General features: G+C 45.1%; 1 pseudogene; it reads right to left on the bottom strand.

The window, feature by feature from the left end:
- Nucleotides 1–249: 249 nt before the first annotated feature.
- On the bottom strand, nucleotides 250–3912 carry LOC120675180 (annotated as a pseudogene).
- Between the last annotated feature and the right edge of the window lie 3357 nt (nucleotides 3913–7269).

The raw sequence follows: 7269 nt of genomic DNA, 5'->3' as shown, positions 1-7269 counted from the left end.
CTATGACGCCCAGGGGGAAAACGCATGATTCTTATTGGTTGCCATTTGCTAATCCTTAGATCGCAGGAAATTTTCCAATGGAGCGGAGTATAGCACATGAAAAGGAAACATTAGATACCCTCCAAGATTCATTGTCTTTGTTCCAAAAGTACACAGGAAAAATTGAATTCGTATAGGGATGACCAACTTCAGCTGCACAGAATTTAACAAAACACTGGACAATGCACTACTGGTCTTAATTCTTCATTATGCATTACAAAAATCACAAGTATATTGTTACCAATTATATTCCCTGCATTTGTGACGACAATAGCTACAATGGACAAAAGATAAAACTGCCAAAAAGTTCACACTATTAAATAACTCAGTAAAGGAATAATCAACTAAGAAATAAACCAGTAAAGATACACGATAGCAAAACAAAACATTGGACATGAACCAGGAGACAGCACAATCAGAGGAAGGAATAACACTACAACCAGACAATGAACACTTTTGATAATTCTAGAAACTATGACCCATGTAAAAACTTGCATGATTAGCAGCAGCAGCAGCATGATTAAACATTGAATAACTAAGATAAACATGATATCTGACGGTCAACAGCATGGCAGCTGCAAGGCTCCAAAACATGTAACTTCACTGTGGAGGGGACCCTAGGTTCAATATACTTGTTGACAGCCATGACCGCTCTGTGACCTTCCATGAGAATATCCAAAGCCAGTGGGGAGCATTTACCAGATTTGTTGCCAGGATCAGAGCACCTGACACAACTCTGAGGGGCCTCCAATGTCAAGCACTCAAGTGAGATTATACTCTTGAGAACATGGCATGTCAACTCAACCAAGCTCTTCGCAGAGCTGAATCCTGTGATACTCACGCTCCTAAGGTTGTGATGATGCAGTTCTTGCATCTGCCTCAGATCCACAGGATCTGCAAAAATTGAAACATTCTTCATGTATCGCTGCCATACCTGTGATACAAAAGGACAGAATCAAGCCATGTTTCCACCACAGATACTAATATCATAGTAGTACGAATGGCAACTCACATTTAAGTTGAAAGTCTCCAGAGAAGGAGCAGCATAAAAAAAGGAAGATAAGGACAGATAATCATAGGTTGGGTGAAAGGGTGCTCCAATAAGAGCAATGCTCAAGTGCCTGAGGAAGAGGAATTTGCTACACAGCATTGGTGCATAGGCACTCTGCATAAAGAGGTCAGAATAATTAGACCTGTAGTATCATAAGATATGCCTATAACAAGTCAACAGTCAGCTAAAGTTCTCATACCTCTGACATTGAATGTATGGTAAGAGCTTCGAGATTCGGCATGCTGGATGGAAGTTCAGCACGAGCATAAAAAACTGAACCATAGTGGTTCATGGTTAGGCTCTTCATTTGCAAAGTTTCTCCGAGTGATAGTTGTACTGTGCTGTCTCCTCAAATGTAAAACTGGAGACATTTGGTGCTTCATTGTCTATCACTTTCAGCTTGGCACACCCACGAACCTCCAGGTAGTTAAGGCGCTGCAGCAGGCGAGGTACCTTCAGGCAAACTATCCTATCGCAGTTCAACAACAACAACAACATAGCCTTTTTTCCCAAGCAAGTTGGGGTAGGCAAACTATCCTATCGCAGTTCCTGAGTTCCAATTGCTCCAAAGCAAGAGAATGGGAAAGAAGGCACCCTAACTCATCCCCTGTTATACGCACAAGACAAAGATGTAGTCTTGTCAGACCTCTTAAACCAAGTGTAACTGTTGGGCGGAAGGAACAACAGGTAAGGTGAAGATATCTGATTGAGTCTCCCCTCCCATTCAACAGAAGTGAGCATGGGAAATTGTACATTGCACTGAATGGGACAAGTATGAGTGTGAGTTCTTCGATCCCTGGTGTAACAGCTTTCTTAAGCCACCTGTTGAGAAAACAAGAGTCCTTTGCACTGTAATCTGAATTAATCTGAATCTTGAGCTTCTTCAGACCAATGCCTGAGTGCTTTTTCAGAATGTGATCAACTTTGATGTAGAAAAATCGAGCTGATTCATCCTTTTGACATGCACTTTCATTCAAGCCCAATGTATACTTGCTGAAATTGAGGTTGGGATGGCATCTCCAGGAATGTAGAAAGGAACGAGACACACAGGCAGCTCGTGCAGCGTCTCGCATTGGCATCAGGGAATGTATATGATGCCAAATGTCCTGCATGCACAAGCATAGCAGAGAAAAGACAAGATCATTGAAATTGTGAAGGCAAATAGCTGATTTAGATTGAAGGAAAAGAAACATGAGTAGCATGAGTAATATTGAACCCCAGGTCCAGTGGTATGTGCCTGATCACTCTATACTTGATAGTTTTTCATAGGACAAATAATATTTACCCAAATCAGGCATGAAGTGTTTTTATTTATTTATTGCATTAGTGCCAAATAAGATGGAAGCAATGATATTTAGATAGCATGTTAAATCGATGGCAGCAATAGAACAGGAATGGACATGCACTTTACATAGGGTACAAATAGTGCATCTGAATATTTAAGCAGCCCGAAAGCCCAATTTGCCCCAGTAATGGTGTAATATAATCAAATAATTTGGCAGCTACATTATAAAAATCATGGACATAAACTTTAGTGACAGGAGAGAATAAAAGAATGACATCCTACATGGTTATGCAGCTCACAAATTACCATGTATAGCCAGAATGAGCTAGTGGAGATAACATGTCACACTTATTAGAAAAGAAACATTTTTTAAGATTGTACAATCTAAGTTAAGGAAGTATGAAGAGTAATTGCAAGTGCCAGTCATTGATGGTCACTTGAGAGCCTCCCAGTCTTTGAAACAGCAACTTTTATGCATTGGAGGCCTGAGGACGATTATTATGCATCAGAGCAGACATTTTATAGACAACTTTGTAATGGTTACAGCATCAAACTATCCGCTCAATCGCTCATAATCTTTATTTAGCTAGCATGGATTCAAGGCTTCGACCAGTCATCATGGTATTTGACTTGTACTAAGCTCTTCCATTATCAAAATTTTATATGCTGTACCTCTGGAAGGCTTTGGTCCTGAATGTATCTCTAAGTCAGCACCCTGAGAATCATCATCTCTTTGGCAGGGTGAGCCCTTTCTTTTAGCCCGTGAAGCAATCAACACATCTGCAGCACAACATGCATGGTTAAATACATTTGAGGGAGAAAAGGCAAACTCAAGCACACCAAAGCAATCCATCTTCCTGTTGACCAACTTTTGTGCAGCTGCCCAAACAATTTGTTAGAGGAACCAACTTGTTTCCAGTTTCTTTTTTATTTCTGCATAGCACAGCAGTCTCAGATAGACCACCTTTAATCTCCTACCTTGCAAGGTTCATCTAGGATGTTACTTATACCAGTTTTAAAATAAAAAGGGAAGTATGCTAACTCGAATCTCCTTGCACCCAGTACAAAAAGATGTTTGCTTTTGTATGCATATAGATTCGAATCGAAATATTAAGGAGCTTAGCCTACTGAACACGCAAAAGGTACAACCTTTGCGTTTATCCAATAATTAGTCTGCACGAAACTAAAAATCCACCCAAGAAAATAAAGAAAGAGGGACATCTGGAGCCGCAATTAAGTCTTTCTTGTTCCCTGTAGAGATAAGTCTGCCTGCGACAAGCCGCTGCCGCTTGGCTTTGGCATGCACAGAGGGAAGTGGGCGAGGAAGCTAATCAAGAGAGGAGGAGGGTGCTTACCACAGGCTTGAATTTGGGCTTGGCGGCGGCGGCGCTCCTGGTCCTGCTGGCGCTGGATGGACATGACGCGCATCAGATCCAGTAGCCCCATGGTCTCTCTCTCTGATGCAAGCGGGAGCCGTCGCCCGTGTATCTCTTCCTGTCTTCCTGGCCGGTCGCCTGCCTCTCTTGTGTTTCTGTTCGAGTAAATTTCACCGGCTGTCCTCCAACTTATTCCGCGTTCTGATTCCGGTCCCGATACTTGTAAAACGCACATTCAGCACCCTAAACTTATTCCACTATGTTATCCCGGTCCCTAAACTAGAAAATCAAACGATTACGTCCTTAAATTTGTTCAATCATGCCATTCCGATCCTTAAACTTGATTTTGAGTCTTATATGGGTCAAAACAAGGCGATCTAAAATTTATACATCAAAAGTAATTCATAACTTTTTCATATAAAATTGAATGAAGATAAACTTTATATCAAAATGGTAGCCTCGACGTAATCGACAATTTTGTAGTTGATATATTTTTGAATTAAAACTGTTTAGGGTCTCAAAATATTATTGTAAGTTTAAAGATTTTGAAATTTAAAAGTTAAAATTAAATTTTGGGACTCTGAACAATTTTAATTCAAAAACTTTTCAACTTTGAAAGTTAATTTACTTTGAAAAGTTTTACAAAATTGAAAAAATTCTAGTCGCGCGCGCCAAATAGACTCCCCTCGGCAGGTCGAGAGTCTCGCGGAACATCTGCAGTTGGACTGGTCCGGGCTAGTGGGCTTGGGCCACCAAACATCTGCAGGAGTCCACGACGATTCCTATCTTAACGTGGCGTTCTCGTAAGATTTTTGCTTTCCCCGCCTTGCAGTATTCTGATGCCATGTAAACTGTACTGTTGAATTCTGATGGCACGTAAACTGTTGAGTTATCTCTCCGAAACGAAACCTGAGCCGACGCACATTTGGTCAACACACAAGCGCTAGAACGCGCGGATCGTAACGATCAGAACCTGACGAAGATCCCTGGCGACCGGTTCAGGCCCGGTACTGAGATTTTGGGGGCCCGGGACGAGATTTATACTAGGGGTCATTTAGTAATAATAAATAAATAAATAAAATTAATAAATAACTATGAACAAATAGTATCACAAAACATTAATATCGTGCAATCTATATATTATTTCAAAAGTTTCTTCTAACATTTTAGATGCGAAGTTGGTGACCAGAGTATCAATATCAATTTCATCCAATAATTTCTTCTCGATACATAAAATTGCCAAATCATTTAACCTTTTTTGAGACATTGTGGACCTCATATAATTCCTCGATAGCTTCACTTTGAAAATGTTCATTCAGCTGATGCTACAATAACTGGCACAATAAATAAGATCCAATAAGCAATAGAAACATTAGGATAGCAATCCACTTCTCTAACATACTCAAAAATCTCATTGGTTTATCTGTTAAAGTCAGCCGAAGAACATGTATGTCGCTGCAAAAAATGGGCGACTACAAAACTACTCGATTGGTTGTTTGTTGTGCGCTTGATCGGATATGGTCTAGCACGCAAAGACTCAAGGATTTAGACTGGTTCGGGCCTGAAATGCCTTACGTCCATTATGGGGGGTGGTGTTCTTGCTCTATTGCTCTCGAGCTCGGGTGCTCAAAGTTCAGAGGGGAGCTTACAAGCTGGTCTAGCAATGTCGAACCCGTGATAGTCCAACCCTTTCCTACATGGGGGCTTTTCCTTTTATAGCCCAAGGTGGGGCCCCCATTTACAGATATCTAGCATTATGTCTTGGCACTGTCGGGGCGCAAATCGTCCTTGTCAGTCGTCGGGGCCCACTCGGTCGGTCGGGAGTGGGCAAGCTTGATCTTGGCGATCTCCTGGTGGAAGGGATGATCTTGGCGATCTCCTTGGGCAGCGCGTTCCCTCGGTGCTGTCCCATTCTGGCTCAGTCGGGGTAGCGCAATCACTCGGGGGTCTCCTCCGGTCTTGTCCGCCGGAGCCTGGGTTCCTTACCCGCGGGGCTATCTTACGTAGCTCTCTGTCACCGGACGGCGCGCCCGGTGAGGGGGGTCTTACCGAGGCCTGGCTGGGGGCGTCCGGTCACGGTCGCTGGCGTAATGAGGCGGTGTGCAGGGGCAACCATCATTACGTTGAGGGGAGGCAGCGTCTGCTGACGCCCCCTCCTGTTGCGTCATGGGGCCCGCGCAAGCGGCGCTGTTCCCTTGTTAGGGAGTCCCGCTGGCTTGGCCTTTGCCGCAAGATAAGGAGGACTGGCGTCTCGAGGCTTGCACGGGGCTAGTCTTGGCCGGCACGCCTGACAGGAGGCGCGGCGCCCTTGGAGCGCACGTCCCGGGTCGACGACATGGCTCTGACCCGGGGTGCTAGGTCGGGGGGCCGCCACGTGTCCCGGGAGGTCGGGCTCCCGGGCGCGTTGGCTTAGCAGTGAAGCCAGCTCCCCGCGCGAGTTAGCGGGCTGCCCCGTCGTCGACCCAGTAGGTTTGCTGGGCCTTCCTTCTCACGAGCCGGGCCCATTAGGGGTCCTGGGTTTGTACCCCCGTCAGAGGCCCCCGAGCGGCTCTGCGATTTTGAAGTAATCGTGGAGCCGCTGGTCTCGGCTTTGATGACCCCTGACCGGGGCGTCCCATCCAACTGCCCGCGCCCTCAGCTTTCGGCGTGCGCCAGTGATGGCGTGACGGGGCCTGGTCCATCTTGATGGCCGGATGACGGGTCATGGAATCTCAAGGCCGGTCGTTGCGTCTCCTCGCTGGACTGCGGACGCCTCGTTTTCCCCCGCTCGGGGTCGCCTCCCATTGGTGGGTCGTGCTGCGATCGTGCCCCGAGTGGCGCGGTGGTTGCCGGGCGTGCTGGTGCCGTGGCAGACGCGTCGTCGACGGGTGGATCTGGCGTTCCTTCCTCGAGTGTGGATCCGTCATTGCAAAAATAAATAGCACATTAATTTTTGTCTTAAGTGGGATTGCTGGTGAGGAAAAAACATAGTGTGCTTTGTGATCAAAGTATTGCTTCATGTTTTTCTGAAAAAGGTTCTGCTGCTTGCTTTTATGCTTGCTCGTGAATGTTTTTTGATCTTCTACATTCCTTTCCTTTGGAACTGCGTGCTGATCATGGGCTGCGACGTATAGCCGGGATGTAGCGAAAATGGCCTCTCATGCCATATTTCAATATAATGTTTTGGTTATTGATATGGACAACACAACACTTGGACTAATATGATTGTTAAGATGATCATTCTCAGGCTTTTAGGTTCAAGTGATGACAAAGAGAAGATGGGCGTAGCAAGGCCCGAAGGGCCGCCCCTACGGTGGTTCCAAGTCAAGAATTGAAGAGACTGTGAAGAAATCAAGTCAAAACGAACAAGACAGAGACAATTTGCTATCACCGGTTAAACCGACGTTAGGCAAATTGTACTCATCGGTGCAATGGAACCAGAAAGCTGAGACTAGGGTTTTGCGCCGGATGAACCGACGATGCCTGAAGACAACTCGTCGGTGCAATGACTTGAAGTGAAGACTGACCCAGAGGCACCG

This window comes from Panicum virgatum, chromosome 5N (genome assembly GCF_016808335.1).
Source record: "Panicum virgatum strain AP13 chromosome 5N, P.virgatum_v5, whole genome shotgun sequence".
Taxonomy (NCBI): Eukaryota; Viridiplantae; Streptophyta; class Magnoliopsida; order Poales; family Poaceae; genus Panicum; species Panicum virgatum.
The sequence above is the reverse complement of the archived record's forward strand: the minus strand, read 5'-3'. Positions and strand labels throughout refer to the sequence as shown.